Source organism: Terrapene carolina, unplaced genomic scaffold (assembly GCF_002925995.2).
Source record: "Terrapene carolina triunguis isolate 2854851 unplaced genomic scaffold, T_m_triunguis-2.0 Scaffold25, whole genome shotgun sequence".
NCBI classification, from domain to species: domain Eukaryota; kingdom Metazoa; phylum Chordata; order Testudines; family Emydidae; genus Terrapene; species Terrapene triunguis.
The window spans coordinates 340111-358763 of record NW_020664376.1 but is presented as its reverse complement, the minus strand read 5'-3'; the positions used below and the strand labels follow the sequence as shown (position 1 = coordinate 358763).

Genomic DNA, 18653 nt, shown 5'->3' with positions numbered 1-18653 from the left:
CTTTGTAATCTGTCCTAGTTTCCATTTTTTATATGACTCCTTTTTATTTTTTAGATCATGCAAGATCTCGTGGTTAAGCCAAGGTGGTCTTTTGCCACATTTTCTATCTTTCCTAACCAGCGGAATAGCTTGCTTTTGGGCCCTTAATAGTGTCCCTTTGAAAAACTGCCAACTCTCCTCTGTTGTTTTTCCCCTCAGTCTTGATTCCCATGGGACCTTACCTATCAGCTCTCTGAATTTACCAAAATCCGCCTTCCTGAAATCCATTGTCTCTATTTTGCTGTTCTCCCTTCTACCCTTCCTTAGAATTGCAAACTCTATGATTTCATGATCACTTTCACCCAAGCTGCCTTCTACTTTCAAATTCTCAACTTTTGGCCTTAACATCCCCTGGCAATGAGTTCCATAGGTTCCATAGGTTGACTGTGCTTTGTGTGAAGTACTTCCTTATGTTTATTTTAAACTTGCTGCCTTAACTTCATTGGATGACCCTTGGTTCTTGTGTTATATGAAGGGGTAAATCACACTTCCGTATTCACTTTCTCCACACTATTCGTGACTTTATAGACCTCTATCATATCCCCCCTTAGTCATCTGTTTTCTAAATTGAATGGTCCCAGTCTTTTTAATCTATTATGATGTGGAAGCTGTTCCAAACCCCTAATCATTTTTGTTGCCCTTTTTTGTACTTTTTCCATTTCCAATATATCTTTTTGCATGAGCTTTTCCACTCATTTTCCACAGCTGCAGACAATACTTGGCATTTCTGCTGTAGCTGGTCCCTTACAGTTGCCCACTTGGGGTGAGAGGATAGCAGGATTTGACTTCACAAAGCAAGCCAGGGTCCTGCAGACAAGTCTCCTTCACTCTGGGACTCATCGTTAAAGCACTCCCTGCCTGAGCACTAACTGAGGCAGGCGGTCGGGTGGAAATAGCTTGTGATCACCCAGTTGAAGGCCGAATCCTAAGGCAGCCGCACTGGTGGGCAGGTAATTAAGGCTCATGGTTGGGCAACCTTAATCCTGGCCTTTCCTAACTTTGGAGGGCTCGACCTTGCAACCCCATTACTGCACCTTCACGCAGCGTGTGTGTAACCACCCCAGAAGTGCTGACACAAGCCCATGGATTGTACACCCCTCTCTCGACGGGTGAGGGGTCTGGCTCCAGACTGAACCCTTGGGCTTGGCAGACCCCCCCCCCCCGTCTCTCTTTCCCCTTCCTCTGCTGCCCAACTCCCCTCCTCCCCGCGAAGGCGTGACTGTCCGACCCCAAGATGGCCGCCAGCGCGCGCGGCCGCCTAACCGTTGCGTGCCGACAGCGTCCGCCGCGAGACCCTCGGCTGCCTCCGCGCCCCGCCCAATGGGAAAGGTGGGAACTCTATGGTTCCGGGCGGAAAGTAGCGCGCCCTGGTCTCGAGCGCGGTGCATGCCGGGATACCCTGCTATGCCTGCGAGTCCTCCGAGGCTGCGCCGCGGCGATATTCGTGTTTCTCCCAAGATGGTGGCGCTGGGTTCGGGGTGAGAGAGGCGCAAAGCGGGCCCTGCCCACCTCCCCGACTGACCGCCGCCGCCGACCACCCCCAGCCCGGACCGCCGGCCTCTCCCTCAGCCACCGCCCTCCGGACCCCGCCGAGGCCGCAGCCCCGTCCCCTCGCCGCAGACCGGCCCGGCACAGGCAGCGGCGCCGCCTCCCCCGCCGCGAGAGCAGCGCGGGCCCCGCATGAGCCCGGGCGGCAGCAGCAGCGATAGAGTCAGGGCCGCGCCGGGGAGCAGGCCGCAGCGCACAGGTCCGTACGCGGGGGTTGGGGGGAGGCTCAGCCCGGTCCGGAGACAGGCGCCGCCGGGCCCAGGCGCGGCCCTCCCGCGTGTCCCTGCTGGGACAGTTTCGGTTTCACCGCTGGGGTTTGCGGGGAGGCCTCCGCTCTCGGGGCGGGGATGGAGCGGGGGGCGGCTGCCCAGGTGCCAGGAGATGGGGGTCAGTGGTGACCCCCGAGACAGGGGGTAGGTGCGGGTGGGGCCTCCGTTCTTTGGGGGCAGGTGCCCACGGGGCAGGGTACGTGGTGTGAGCGGCCTTCTGTGTCTGGTGCACACGGTGTAGGAGGTCTCCTTGAGAGTAGGGGGTGGAGAGGAAGCATGACCAGTGCTTTGGGCATTAGCTGGGGAGATGTCAAGTCCCTGCTCTGTCACCAACTTCCTGTGTGACCTTGGACACGTCACTTAGCCTCTCTAGGTAGGTCTACATGGCATTTTGGAACCCACAGGAGCAAGCTTCAGGGCCTGGGGCAATGGACTTGAGCTAGCAGGGTCGCTCTGGTGCTTTAAAAATTGTTGTGTAGATAGCGCTTTGAAGTTGTGGTGTGGGCTGGAGCTGGGGTTCTGAAACCCTGGCCTCCACCCTGAGCCACAACTTCAAAGCACTGTCTACACAGTTACTTTCAGAGCACTAGCAGGAACCGCACTAACCTGAGTCTGTGGACCCAGGCCAGAAGGTTTGCTCCGGTGGGTTTCAAAACACTGTATAGACTGTGCCTCAGTTCTTTAAAGTGCAGATAATAGCACTTCCTTATCTCACACAGTGTTGTGAGTTACAAATATTAAAGATTAGGAGCTGCTCATATGCTACTGTGATGGGGGCCATATAAATGTGGTAGGCTATTCAAGGGGGTAAGCTGACTTGCTTGTGTAATATGTCATCCTGGTTGAAGAGTTGGACTTCCTGAGCTGTAAACAAGCTGTTCTTTAGTTCACTTTATTTAGTTAATGTTGATTGCAGGATTTTTTTTGCTTTTTGTGCCAGTGTTTAGCATCAAAAAACAAAACAAATACATTGGCTGGATTCTGCTCCTTGCACTCTTTCTGATCCCGTTTCAAGTTATAACATAACCGAGTTAAGTTAACTATAAGTTATAACTGAGGGTGAAATGTTCTGAAGTTGTACCAGTGGCTGAGGTAAATCCTGGAGCTGTGGAAATGTTTTTATTAAATTGATTAGTTATAAGGTTTGTAAGTGTTTATAGTTTACATATGCTATTTTGTTAGGGTTGTTACAGTCAAGGAAAGCTTTTCTTCACTTTCTGTGTAATACCCACACTGTCCCTGGGTTCTAAGCATCTTTGGGTGGGAAATGTGTTCTAGGCACCATTCTTGTGACCTGATACTTGCAAGAAGGCCCTGCGTGTATGGACTTCAGTGGGACTTTGTACAGATGCAAGGGTCTGCAAGGATCAGTTTGCCGGATACGAGTCTTATTTGCTGCAGGATGTCAAACCTACTGTATCTATGGCAAAAAGTCAGTTTTAGGGCAGAGACCTTGGATTTTTATTTTATTTTAATGAGAAGTGGCTAGCACATTTTGTGTGCTACCAAAACAAATAATTTTAATACATCATGTGCACTCAAAAAGCAAAAAAGCTGGGAAACAGACTTAAAGATACAGATTCTATCACATTATAATACTATGAACGTTAGTGTTTATTAGTGTGTGTGAACTGTAACCATATTCATCTTGTAAATTAAACCTCTAAAATGTGTATTATAAAATTAACTAACATCCATCATATTGACTTATATACATATTTAGATTTTCATTATTCCTAGTTCTGGTCACTTTTAGCTGCGCATCTCCGTCAGAACAACTGTAATTTTGTGTCGACTGTTACAACATAAACCAGTTTTAGAAAAACTGGTTATCACAGTATTAGGTAATATATGGCATTATTTATCACACTGGAATTTAAAAGAAGATCCTTGTTGTGTCTACTCTAGTGTTTTCCATCACTACAATATGAGTACCTCCCAAGAATTTAAAAATAAATAAAAACAGCCATACTGGGTCACACCAATGATCCATCTAGCCCAATAGCCTGTCTACTGTCAGTGGTTAATGCCGGATGCTTCAGAGGGAATGAACAGAATAGATAATCAAGTGGTCCTTTCTGTGTGGCCTGTTCCCAGCTTCTGGCAAACAGAAGCTTTGAACACTTCAGAGCATGGTTTTGCATCTCTGCCCATCCTGGGCAATAGCCATTGAAGAACCTATCCTCCATGAACTTATCTAGTTCTTTTTTGAACCCTCTTTTAGTCTTAGCGTTCTCAACATCCTATGGCAAAGAGTTCCACAGGTTGACTGTGTGTTGTATGAAGAAATACTTCCTTTTGTTTGTTTTAAACCTGTGCCTATTAATTTCATTCGGTGACCCCTAGTTCTTGTGTTATGAGGAGTAAATAACACTTCCTTATTTACTTTCTCCACGCCAGTAGTGTTTTTATAGACCTCTGTCATATCCCCCCTTAGTCATCTCTTTTCCAAGCTGAAAAGTCCCAGTCTTATTAATCTCTCCTCATGTGGAAGCTGTTCCATATCCCTATATAACATAATTTTTGTTGCTCTTTTCTGTACCTTTTCCAATTCCAATATATCTTTTTTGACATGGGGTAACCAGATCTGCACGCAGTATTCAAGATGTGGGCATACCATGAATTTATATAGCAATATGATATTTTCTGTCTTATCTATCCCTTTCCCAATAATTCCCAACATTGTTCGGTTTTTTGGACTTTTACTAATATTTAAGTAAAAACATGAATCTTCATTCCTAGGTTTTAAGAGAAATCGTTTGATTTGCTTATTTATTTTTGGTTTTGATTTTAGTGCGTGTGTGTGCCTCTGTCTTTGAGAAAAGAAGTTATAGAAGGAAAGTTAGGTTGAAGACATTAGTTTTGTATTTAGCTCTGAAAATGGTAAGTTCATGGTCATTATTACCTTTTGTGGAAGTGAGTTCCATAGGATAAACCCAGCTCCTGTGGAAATTCCAGCTTCGCACTGTACCTCTCTTCCCTTTAAAAATTCACACAAGTTTGTTTAGAGCTCATTCTGCTTATTGCTGCAGTTGTAAGAGGCAAATGTCAATGATATTCCTTGTGATTGGCAGTTTTTGTGGATTTTAGTTAACTAATGAAAGAAAAGCATCGGTAGGTAGTAGTAAATTGGCTTTTTAAAAATAATATTTAAGGTTTGTCAAATACAAATTGAAACAAATTGTCACATTACCCAACTTGTCCCATTATAAAGTCTATTTTCAGAAGGCTTATATTATGTTTTATATTATGTTGGGCTGAAACTTATTACAGAACTTGTTGGCCAAGATAGATATTTCTTAAGTTAATTAAAACTACACTTTTAGCATGCACAGTTTAAAAAAGCATGATCATAATGCTATTGCAAGACCTTAATAGATTTATCTACACTAGGTTATCTTCTCAATTTTCCCACCATAACTACTCCCTGGTAGTGGTACTAGCGTAGACAAGCTGTTGGAGTTTTAACCACCATGTCAACTAAACCAATACACTCCGGTTGCATTTTCAGTTCATAGAGCCCTGAAAAGTTGTGCATCTTGCATATGGCTCAATTTTTCCAGATTCATTTTTTGTTATAATAAAGCAGAGCTATTGATCACTTCTCTGCATCAGCAAAGTTTTCTGTTCTGTCCCATGGTGATACGTTTCATGATGTATCATAACAGGCTTTGTGGGATGTGTAAAGAATTTAATAGCTTAATTTAGACTTATTAATAACCTGAATCCCCAATTTATCCAATATTCTGGATAGTTGAGACACTTGATATACAGTTCTGTACAGTTTAATGTCATTGCTTTTATTTTAACAATTTAAGTGTTGATGTAGAATGCAGGTGGGATATTTTAATTTTGTATGCTTGTTTAGCAGCTTCAATAATCCTTTGGATATGACACCGTCAATGCTTTTTTATCAACCTCAGTTCTGTATTAAACTTCCATACTGTTGAAATGTGATGTTTTGAATACATAAAAATCAAGAAGTCTAGTTGATGAGCAACCACATCTCTTCTGCATTGCAAATATATTTTCTCCTCCGTTTACCTATTTGCAAAATAGGTGTAATATTTATCTAACTTATTAGGGTATTCTGAGATATGATTAATTTATGTACATTATTTTGACATTCTACTATTAAAGACCGTGTAAATTCTATAAATGTAAACTATTATTTAAAAGCATAACCAAACTATAGCTGCACTTTTCTTCTCTCCCTTCCATCCCTCAAAAACATTATCAGTGAAAATTGAGGACACTCAGTACTCATGGGATTGGGTCTGTAATAAATAAGTGAGGCTCATAATGAGTTAACATGTAAATTCTCATGAAGGGATAAGTCTTTCCTACCAGCTGGTGATGATAGGAGTAGGTCTATTTGTAGTTCCCTCCTAGTAGATATTCATGTAAGTAGACAGGCAACGTATTTCTACATAGGGCTTATGGAGAACAAGTACCGTATATACTCATTCATTAGCCCGTTCGTTTATAAGCCGACCCCCCAAGATGGATAGGTAAAAATAGCAAAAACTGTATGAACCTTTCATAAGCTGACCCTATATTTCAGGGGTTGGCAAACTTTGGCTCCTGGCCCATTAGGGTAAGCCGCTAGCAGGCCTGGACGTTCTGTTTACCTGGAGCGTTCACAGGCACGGAGCCCCTCAGCTCCCAATGGCAGTTTGCCATTCCCAGCCAAAGGGAGCTGCGGGAAGTGGTGCCACTTCCCGCAGCTCCCAGTGGCTGGGAACGATGAACCGTGGCCACAGGGAGCTGAGGGGCTCCATGCCTGCAGACTCTCCAGGTAAACAAAACGACAATGTGTTAGATATTCAATTCAGTGATTCCATAGAGTTTAAAATCATCAAATTTTGGTGTAGACCCGTTTATAAGCCGACCCCCGCTCTTTGATGCATCATTTTTTTTAACCAATAATATTTGGCTTATGAACGAGTATATACGGTACTTGTGCTGCTTTGGTGTGTGGTAGTCCTTGGGCCATGCTTTTTGCTTTTGGCCTACATGTAATGAAAATGACTGCCTATGCACTAAGGGCCTGATTTTCAGAGGTGCTGGGCACCTGCATTTCCCATTGATGTTAATTGGACTTGCTGATGCTCAACAATTCTGAAAGTCTCATCCTGAATCTCTTGATTTCCTTTCCACCATCTCCCTACAGGCCCTCTGTGCTGAAAGGTGAATAGAAAGAGGTTCCATTGATGCTCTTTTCTCTCCTAGCCTTTCATGGAGCGGGGATTTGGGATCTTCCACACACATACTTGGAACAGGAGAGCGAAGGAGAAGATACGGTGATATTCAAACTGGTTACTTTCACATGAATGGATCCTTTATAACAAAGGAGGCACTGACACATTTCTGTAGGGGGCTGAGTATGGGAAAGTTTAGGTGTTTGATTTTCCTCATAGCTATGAAACTGGTCCACACTTCTCTCCAGGAGTGCTTATGCATGTAGTAGCTAGATCTTTTGGCCTGCTAAACCCAGGGTTGTGAGTTCAATCCTTGAGGGGGCCATTTGGGGATTTAGTTAGGGATTGGTACTGCTTTGAGCAGAGAGTTGGACTAGATGACCTCCTGAGGTCCCTTCCAACCCTGATATTCTATGATTCTGTCTCCTGAGTTGAGTTTGGAAAGACCTACCAATGCTTTACTGTATGTCTACACTGCAGTAAAACACCCATGGCTGGCCTTTGTCAGCTAATCCGCACTCACAGGTCTCAGATTGCAAGGCTGTAAAATTGCATTGTAGCCATTCAAGATTGGGCTGGAAGCTGGGTTCTGAGATTCCAGCCCAATCCCGAACATTTACACTGCAATTTAATAGCCCCGAAGCCTGAGCCCTGCAAGCCCCAGCAGCTGCCATGGGCCAGCTGTGGGTGTTTCATTGTAGGGTAGAAATACCCTTAATGTTTTGTGTCTCTTCTCATCTATGACAGCATAGGGAGATAACCCTTGCTGCACAAGATGTTTCCCAGATCTACTTCCTGACTCTGCAACAAGAAAGGAGAGGGAGGCATTAAACATGGGCCATTTACTCTAACTTTAACAGGAATTCTCTTAAAAGAAAATAAATCCGTGAAATCCTGGAGAAACAGGAATTTTGCATTCACAAAAGTTTGAGGAGGGAGTCAAAGGTAGTAAAACAGGTGTCTGGTGTTGTGAAGGTAAGGGACTAAATGAAGTAGAAAAAACTTCACTTTTTTGGAAGATGACAGTACTGAACATGGGAAGTCTATGATTTTATAGACCTCTATCATATCCCCCTTTGTTGTCTCTTTTCCAAGCTGAAAAGTCCCAGTCTTATTAATCTCTCCTCATATGGCAGTCGTTCCATACCCCTAATCATTTTTGTCGCCCTTTTCTGTACCTTTTCCAATTCCAATATGTCTTTTTTGAGATGGGGCGACCACATACGCATGCAGTATTCAAATAGTGGGCGTACCATGGATTTATATATAGGCAATATATTTTCTGTCGTCTTACCTATCCCTTTCTTAATGATTCCCAACATTAAAATAAAAAAAATAAAATTAATGGAGATATCCTATCTCCTAGAACTGGAAGGGACCTTGAAAGGTCATCGAGTCCAGCCCCCTGCCTTCACTAGCAGGATCAAGTTCACTAGCAGGACCAAGTAACATTCTGTCCGCTTTTTTGACTGCTGCTGCACATTGAGTGGATGTTTTCAGAGAATTATCCACAATGACTGCAAAATCTCTTTGAGTGGTAACATCTAATTTAGACCCCATCCTTTTATATGAATAGTTGAGATTATGTTTTCCATATGCATTACTTTGCATTTATCAGCATTGCATTTCATCTGCCATTTTGTTGCCCAGTCACCCAGTTTTGAGAGATCCTTTTGTAGCTCTTCGCAGTCTGCCTGGGACTTAACTATCTTGAGTAGTTTTGTATCATCTGCAAATTTTTCCACCTCACTGTTTATTCCTTTTTTAGATCATTTATGAATATGTTGAATAGGACTGGGCCCAGTACAGACCCCTGGGGGACACCACTATTTACCTCTCTCCATTCTGAAAACTGACCATTGATTCCTACCCTTTGTTTCCTATCTTTAAGTAGTGAACAAGATAGAAAGAACTTGGTCATTGAGAGGTCAGGGAGAGAGCAGTACTTAGACATGCTCATGTGTAGGGCCCTACCAAATTTATGGTCCTTTTTGGTCAATTTCATGGTCACAGGATTTTAAAAATAGTAAATTTCATGATTTCAGCTATTTTTAAATCTGAAATTTTGAAGTGTTGTAATTGTAGAGTTCTGACACAAGAAGGAGTTGGGGGGGGGGGGTACGCACAAGGTTATTGTAGGTCGGGTTTTGGTACTGCTACCCTTACTTCTGTGGTGCTGCTGGTAATGGTGCTGCTTTCAGAGTAGGACAGCTGGAGTGTGGTGGCTGCTGGCTGGGAGCCCAGTTCTGAAGGCAGCCGCAGCACAGAAGTAAGGATGTCAATACTGTACCACGCCACCCTGACTTCTACCCTGCTGCCTGCAGAGCTGGACCATTGGCCAGCAGCCGCCACTCTCCGACCACCTAGCTCTGAAGGCAGCAACACAGAAGTAAGGGTGGCATGGTATGGTATGATATTCCCACCCTTACTTCTGTGATGCTGCTGGTGGGACACTGTCTTCTGAGCTGGGTATCGGTCCAACGGCCGCTCAGCTCTGAAGGCAGCACAGAAGTAAGAATGGCAATAACGTGACTCCCTTAAAATAACCTTGAGACCCCCATGCAACACCCATTCGGGTCAGGACCTCCAATTTGAGAAGCGCTGGTCTCCCCCCGTGAAATCGGTATGGTATAGGGTAAAAGCACACAAAAGACCATATTTCACGGGGGGGAAGGGGGGAGGAGACCAGATTTCATGGTCCGTGACATGTTTTTCATGGTTGTGAATTTGGTAGAGCCCTGCTCATGTGTGAATTAATAGATCTGTAGATGCGAGAGTGTTAACTCATATTGATAGGTGGGGACAGGGAGACTTTCATGTGAAGAGGAGGAGAACTATGTGGGGGATGGATTGTGAAGCAGGGAATAAAGGATAAACAGGCTTATTGATTAAACTATAATATAAATGAAATAGTAGAGTAAGACAGTAGATTCATTAGAATGAAGAAATTTTTTTCCAGGGATAGACCTAAAGCAAGTAGTGATCTGCTTCTCTTTGAGGCTCCCCTAAGACTTTCTCCCAAACTATCTATAAAAATCATTTCATATCAACTGGAAGAAAGGGCCAGTTGATTCAATATAAATATCTTCTTTTTAACCATCAACATTTTTTTTAATAAGTTGAGCCTGCTTTCCCTTATCAGTTTTACAAATCCCTGGTTGGAGGAAAGTAGGGATGGTGTCGCCTGCTTCAGTTTTTTCTACTACCTCCTTCCACCTTTCCTACCCTTTTTGCAGAGTAGTGGAGAATTCAGAGGAAGAGCTGCAAATGCTCAGCTGTGTGGGACTAATTGGTGAGATCTTTGAATTCTCACTTCAGTGGCTGAGGCAAGAGGAGTGAGCCAACCACTTCTTCGAAGCATCCTGCTCATTTTTTTTACTTGGGTGTGTGTGTGTGTGGGTGTGTGTGTGTGTGTGTGTGTGTTTTAAGAGAGACTTCTGATACTCAACTGAACAGAAAACGTGGATTTTCCTTGGTGGGTGAAAGAGGCTTTATAGTTTTGATGTGTGCATTCGCTGTCGTATAACTACATGGATTGTAAGGCCTGGTCTGCACTTAAAAATTTAGGTTGCTATAGCCACAGCACTCAGGGATGTAAAAAATCCACATCCCGAGTGCCATAGCTGTGCCAACCTAACCCCCAGTGTAGATGCAGCTAGGTTGATAGCTTCTGACAGCTTAGCTACTGTCACTCAAGGAGATGGTGTTCCTATCATAATGGAACCATTGTGATAGGCTGCATCTACACTACAAAGTTATGCCAGCATAGCTACAGTGCTGTAGCTGTGTCGCAACAGACACTGTAGCATAGACATGGCCTTAGACTTTTCAGCCAAACACATTGCAGCTTTCATCCAAGTCATTTTAAAGGTATTGCTACACGTTTACATACATTGTTAGCCCACTATTCTTACACCTTTTTTTCAAAATCCCACAAACCCACGCAGTCCTCCTTGCTGTCCACCATCTCTGACAGAAGCATGGAGCCTGCACAGCTCTGCACTGTTGTCATGAGTGTTACAAGCATAGGGCGCACAATCCTGTAGCATTTGCAGAGCCAAAAGAAGAACCAAATGAATGGGGAACAGCCTTCCTTGGAGGATGGATGGCTGTGGAACATAGCGAGAACCAATTCAAGGTTGTTGGTGGCGTTCATGGAGCAGCTCTAGACAGTGCCACACTGCTTCTGGTCCTGAGAAACAAACACTGGTGGGATGGCATCATAATGTGAGTTTGGGATGATGAGCAGTGGCTGCAGAACTTTTGGACACACAAGGCCACATTTCTTGATCTGCGCTGAGCTCATCCCAGCCCACTAGTAGAGAGACACCAAAATGAGAGCTGCACTAACAGTGGAGAAATGAGTGGTGATCACACTGTGGAAACTTGCAACGCCAGTTTGCTACTGGTGAGTTGGAAAATGGACTGCAGGGGCAGTTTTGATGCAAGTGTTTAGGGCCATTAATCGCTTCCAGCTATGCAAGACTGTGACTCTGGGCAGTGCGCAGGACCTAGTCGATGGATTTGCAGTGACGGCACACACATCCTTATTTTGCCACCAGGCCACCTTTCCACTGAGTACATCAACAAAAAGGGCTATTTTTCTATGGTTATGCAATCATTGGTGGATCACTGGGGATGCTTCACCGACATCAATTTGGGCTTGTTAGAGAAGATACATGACACTCACATCTTTAAGAATAATAGGACTGTTCAGAAACTACAAGCAGGGACTTTGTAGTATGCCAGTAGTGATCCTGGGGGACCGAGCCTTCCCCTGGGTCATGAAGTCAAACACCTGCCACCTCGACAGCACCAAGGAACCATTCAGCTACTAGCTCAGCAGATGCAGAATGACAGTTGAATGTGCTTTTGGTCATCTGAAGGGTCACTGGCGTTGTTTACTCACAAAATTGGACCTCCAGTGAGGAAAAATATCCCAATGATTAGAGCTGCCTTCTGTGTCCTGCATAATATATGTGAAGCAATGGGGGAAAAGATTTTTCCACCAAGGTGGAGGTGGAGTGGCTGTCTGCTGAATTTTAACACTCAGGTACAAGGGCTACTAGAAGAGCTCAACATGCTGCTATATAGCTCAGGGAGGCTTTGAAATATAGTGAGCAAGAGTAGTGTGTGGTATGCTCGACCTCGCCCTGCTCTTTTTGTGGCCTGGTAAGGATCATGTGGTTACTGCTGTACATGTAGAAATATAATATTCAGTGCACCTATTTTGTTTTGCGTGATCCTATGAGTTGTGTGTCACTGTTACTATGAACTGCCTTTCTGCCAGAGCAATTCAGTCAATTCAAGAGAGACCAGGTGGATTTTAACCATTTTTGAAAACTACAATAGAAGTAAGTAAACAATCTCACTCCCTGCTGGGTGGTCCAGCGAGGCATACCGGCTGCAGGCAAATGAACCTTTTTTTTCTTGTTTAGAGTCTCTCTACACCACCACACAGAGAAACTCTTTACACCCTCCTATATATCTTAAGTTACGCATGTGCCTTGTAATAGTTACATGCAGGGTGGATTTGATTAACTCAGTTTGATTTAAATCATGATTTAAACCACTAGTCAGGAAGACTCGATTTAATCATGGATTTCTACATAAAAGTGCATTCTTGTTGGTTGTTATAATCTTAATACATATTCTTCATCACTCGGAGATAGATGTAGGTTTCATTTTTAGAAGGTACACACTATACATCTGTAAAGTGATTTATTTTGAAAACTTTTCAGATTAGTTTTACAGCTATATCAGAAAATGAATGATTGTTTGGTTATTTCATTTACCAATTGAAGCAGATATTTATGAAGTCATTTGGAGGTGAACTATTTCCAATTCAACAGGTTAATCATTAATATTTGGAGGATTTTCTTGCCATGCTGTATTAGGAGGACAACATCACCAGACAGACATTTAAATTGTTTTATTTAACTAAAACAACAACATTATGTATTCTGGATTTTTTTCTTCAACAGCAAACATATGTTTTAACAAAACCAACATATGAATTTTTGAATTTAGTTAAACATTCAAGTTTTTTAAAATCAGGTTTGTTTTTGTTAAAATTGTTTTTAACTAAAATAGTTAAATGAAATATTAAAAAATAAATAAATAGACTGTCAGCTAGGTTAACATGAGAAACTTAAAATATTGGCTTCTGCAGCTAACTCAGTCGTCTTCACCTTCATTTTCCTGGTTGTTCATAATCTGGAAAAGAAAAACAAGCTTTCCTGCTTTTTCAGGTCCCAAACAACTTCTCAAATTGGAATGAATTAGTCCAAAGGAAGAAAATATTCTTTCTACACAAGCAGAAGAAGCTACTGCTATTAAGTGAGATTATCACTTCAACGGTCTCCGAATCCAAGTGCTTAAGTGACTTCCACCAGTTCACTGGTGTGACTTTCTTTAAAACATCATCGGCAAACATATATTTCTTGAATGGTTCACCCTTAGCTCTGAAGTTTATTATGGTTGGCATTATGGAAGGATGATTGCTGGATGTCCATGTCATAGCCAGGAAACATTTTCCAAAGTTCACTGCAGCCAATTCAGCTTACTGAGCCAAATGTATATTACATTTGCTTGCAATCACTGTCTAATTGCCAGGATCTGTAAGAGCAAAGCCAGTGTAGGCTTTTCCATCAATGTGGTATAACGAATCATCTATAAACCACACCTGAATAGATTTTTGTTTAGGAAAAGATTTCTCATCCCATTTGGAGCCCCAGAAAGAGATTTCTTTCTAGTGCTCAGTTGAAGAAGTGGGCACTCATGGGGTTCCCACCTACCAATAATCCTCAAGCAGTTTTAGATGGTCCAGACAGGGTCTTTTACCTGCAAATCTCAATCCATTAAAGCCAAAGTCCAGCGAGCCAGTTGAGAATTTGATACCTGCCCATCTTTAATTTGTCCAGAGAAGATATTTTAGAAGGGTGTGAAGAGTCCTAAGGACTATGTGTTTAACCCGTAATAGATTCTGAATGGCCCAATACACTGCTAGAACTTGATTTTTTTTTTTTTTTTTTGCTTGCAGAAAATTGGAGCATAAGCTTGTCATGTCATCTGACGAAGTGGGTATTCACATACGAAAGCTTATGCTCCAATACGTCTGTTAGTCTATAAGGTGCCACAGGACTCTTTGTCGCTTTTTGTAGGTTAGGATGTGCTAGTGCAGCTATCTGGGCAATTTTTGATTTTAAGCCCTGGACTACTTGATTGTGTTCAGACTTCCATTCCCAAATTTCTCCCTTCTTGAGAAGTCTATACAGTGGTTTAGCAATTTCAGCAAATGCTGGAATAAATTCCCTATTGAATCCTGCTAATCTCAGAAAGGATCTCAACTCATGTTCAGAATACTTGGACTTACTCCTGAAGGGGCTGTCTGCTATCAGTGCCAATTTCAGTTCCCAGGAGGGATACTTTATTCCTGGCTATCTGAACCTTCTTCCCATTTAATTTTAACCCTGTCTCACTCAGTAGTTTAAACAACCAAGTTAGGACTTCTCTGTTTGCTTCCTCAGTTTCTGAGGCAACTAATACATCGCCATCATGTACCAATACCTGATCAGTTTCCAAAAGAGGAGCCAGAAACTTGGTTATGTCTGCATGAAATAATGTGAGAGAGTTATTAAATCCCTGAGGAAGGTAGGGTCTGTGTAAACCAGGGGCAGGCAACCTATGGCACGCTTGCCAAAGGCGGCACGCAAGCTGATTTTCAGTGGCACTCACATTGCCCGGGTCCTGGCCACCAGTCTGGGGGGCTCTGCATTTTAATTTAATTTTAAATGAAGCTTCTTAAATATTTTAAAAACCTTATTTACTTTACATACAACAATAGTTTAGTTATATATTATAGACTTATAGAAAGAGACCTTCTAAAAACTTTAAAATGTATTACTGGCACACGAAACCTTAAATTAGAGTGAATAAATGAAGACTCGGCACACCACTTCTAAAAGGTTGCCGACCCCTGGTGTAAATTGTGACCTTTGTGCATGAAAGCAAACTTATATTTCTGTGCTTTCTGGGGCCACAAGGACAGACCAGAAGCTATTAGTTAAATCAAAAATAGAAAACCACTTCTTTCCATCAGTTACTCGTTCTAATAGGTCCTGATAGGATGTCACCACTGAGGCAACTGCAGGAGTATGTTGATTCAATGTTTCTTATAATCAGTGATAGCATGGATGTCTGGAGAATGTCACTCCCAAGAATCCCTATATCATCTTCCAAATTTTGTTTGTCAAATTTTGTGTCGATCTGCGCCCCAGATATTATTATTGGAATTTTATCTCTAAAAGGTATAAAGGGGGTTGACCAGTTTATCTATCCAATTCATGTCTCCTGGATTTTAAGGACCCATGTGCACTCGGTTCTACAGTTAAGATACGTTTTGACGCCTTGGTATCCACTAACATTTTGTATTGCCTGTCATGATTTTAACATTGGGATGCCCACAGGAATCCCAGGATAAGGGAACCTCCATGGGTTGGTGGGGCATGTTGCCCTATTGTGGACAGGGAGCACTAGGCTCCAGTCCTGGGTCACCACCCAAGGTTCTAACTGTGTTTGCAGGTACAGATTTAGAAAAAGTCTTTCCAGGTGCTTAGAAAGTGTCATTATTAACTTCCAATATGGAATTCTTTACTTGATATCTTCATTTTGTTTTTTAAATGGTCCCTTAATTCAGAATAAGGCGGCCTCTTTTGATCTTTTCCTTTATCCCTTTTTATCTCTGAGGTCCTTTTCCTCTCCTTCCTTTTTCCCTTGAATGGTCACAACAGATCTTGTTTTTCCTTTTATCTTTAAACCCTGCCTAGCGGAGCTATCCTGCCATGCTCCATATGCAATGAGGATTTTGCCATGGGTATTGTTTGCATTGACCAGCAAGGCAATCCTATTCCTAAAACCAGGATGGAATCCTACTATTAATCTTTGTAGACCAGATTATCACAGTTGGCATCTGGGAAGATTAACTCATAGCCTCCCCAAAAGTGAGCTTCAAAAGCCTGAGGGGTCTCATACTCCCTTTGTTTTGTATTCTACAAATACTTTTCCCCTAAGAGTGTGGCACTAGATTATTTTTAGCTTCTCTTAATTGTGGTTTCTCATCTAGACACTTACCTATAATCTCAGTGGAAATAGCTGATTTGAGATTGAGTGTCAGTGAAACCGCAACCACTAAACAAAAATCTTGATTTGTCCATTCATTTACTTTAGCTTCTCTTTCCCAGTTTGGAAGCCAGCTCTTGTTAAAGGTCCCATGGACTGAACAATGGCTTGAATTGTTCAGGAAAAAGTGAAGTAGTCTCATTTACCACTTCTTCGCGGTCACCATTTTGAGTGCTCCCCTCAGTGGGTCTCCACCTGACATGATTGCTTCTAGTGACAGGGACCATTGGATTAGGGCAATGGTTCTTAACCTATTTACCATTGTGGGCCGTATCCAGTACTATCTGTATGGCCCCAAGGATGTCACATGGCCCACAGCTGTGTGCTGATGGGCTAGGTTGAGAACCACTGAATTAGGCTGACAGTCTCTCTGATCTGGATCATCATGCCATAAATCACACTTATAATCATAATATGAGGGATATAATCTCCCTCGTTGTCGTTCCTCTGAGGAGGAGGGTGTGGACTCTGTTGCATCGGAACCTATAATGGAAGCCATCTTACCCATTTCACTTGCAACTGGATTTGTAATTTAGCAATAGTTTGATTGCAGTGACCATGGGAGGCTGCCCGTTTCCGTCCCTAGTTCTCATGCATTAAAGCTCAAAGGACAGATCAACTGTCTTTAATTCTTTCTCTAATTCCCCTACTTTTTGCCCAAGTTGTTGGCATTTCTTGGACAGTGTCACATTTTCATTAGTGACTGTTTCCATTGTTACTGAGGAGCTCAAAATGGAGCCTTGAGCAGCCTGCAGATTGCTCTAATGCTGATGGGCATGCTGGTGTCCCGCCAATTAGACTTGTAAGTCCTTCAGGGCTTTCTGGACCTGACTCAGTCTTTCATGGGATTTGGTGCTCGCCTTCCAGCATCCTTGAATGAGGGTGTTTTTCCTAATGACCCTTTTAGGCTTAGTTGCCATCAACTTTCCCCATTGCTTTTGGAGCAAATCCCAAAGAGGATCATTGAGAGTCCGCTATGAAGGCATCCTGGGACCAGTAAGGCCCCCTGTTGGAGGAGATGTAACTTGAATATCTCTTCCTTCCCCATCCTTTCTTCTGTAGAGACTTTTTAGCCCACTACAATCTGTCTTCGAGAGACTAAGATATCTTCCCCCATCTGGATTGCAAGGTTGCAGTCCTGACCCCAAGTACTGTAATTTTGAAATCTGACAAGATCCACTGGTCCTCACAGGGGACATCAATTATTACGAACTGCCCTTCCTCTCACCCCCGACCCCAGAGTAATTCTGTCAAAATTGAGAGAGATCAAGTGGATTTTAACCATTTATAGACAACTACAGTAGAATCTAAATATGTGATCCTAGGCTACTATACAGCAAGTAAGTAAACAATCTCGCTCCCTGCTGGGTGGTCCAGTGAGGAGTACCAGTTTGGGCAGATGAATCTTTCTCTCTGTTTAGAGTCTGTCACCCTTCCACTACATGCCATAAAGAGAAGCTCTAAACATATATGCTAAGTTATGCATGCGCCTTGTGATTGTTATGTGCACATACACCGCATGTCCAGACATATCCAACTATGGCTCCTCCTACTGTCAGAAAATGTGAAACACATGCTAAAAGGTAAACATTAAAACAAGAAGGGTAAAGGTGCTTCACTCCAGAGATACTGGAGCGTCTAAGGTAGAGCCTTGCCTGGGACTATGTTTTTAGTCCCGCCCCGCCCTGCAATTTCCACTCCCACCTGCTGTTGCATTGTTTCTTGTATTTTTATCCTGCTCCCATCCACAAAACCTTAGATACCACAAATCCCTCAGGAAACAGATCCCTGCATGCTATTAAAAAAAAATCAGTTTATATATATAACTGAATTCAGACACAATTTTTACCACTAAAAGAATAAACCAAATACTGCTTAAACCATGTAAAAAATACTTTAACTCCTGTTATGATAGACATAAAATCTTCCTATCCCTCACTTAGATTTAAGTATTAAAACTTTTATTAAGAAAAACTTGGTTTATATTACTGACATTCTATTTATGACAGACTGATGAACGATTTACTGTTTTCCTGCAAATTACCACAGTGTGTTTTGTTTTTGTTTTGGCATCCCAATTCTGCCTATAACAAAGACTGTCACAGCACATGAAAAGATGGGAGTTGCCTTACCAAGTGGGGGGGGGGGGGGTCAGTGCTAACGAGCCAATTCAATTAAGGTGGAAGTGGGCTATTCTCAACAGTTGACAAGAAGGGGTGAATACCAAGGGAGGAAAAATCACTTTTGTAGTGCTAATGAGGCCTATGTGATTAAGGTGGCTCATTTCAAACAGTTGACAAGAAGATGTGAGTATCAGCAGGGGGAAATTAGTTTTTGTAGTAACTCATCAACTTCCAGTCTTTGTTCAGGCCTAATTTGATGGTGTCCAGTTTGCAAACACCATCATAGGACCTAA

General features: G+C 42.7%; 1 protein-coding gene across 3 annotated transcripts in view; it reads left to right on the top strand.

Annotated features, from left to right (window-relative positions):
• The first annotated feature begins 1436 nt into the window (after positions 1-1436).
• LOC112116024 (ubiquitin-protein ligase E3A) overlaps positions 1437-18653 on the top strand; it is a 99639-nt gene continuing 82422 nt past the window's right edge. For all 3 annotated transcript variants that reach the window (XM_026650386.1, XM_026650384.1, XM_026650388.1), the window contains exon 1: positions 1437-1786. The gene's annotated coding sequence lies outside the window, so the exon portion shown is untranslated. The remainder of the gene's footprint in view (positions 1787-18653) is intronic.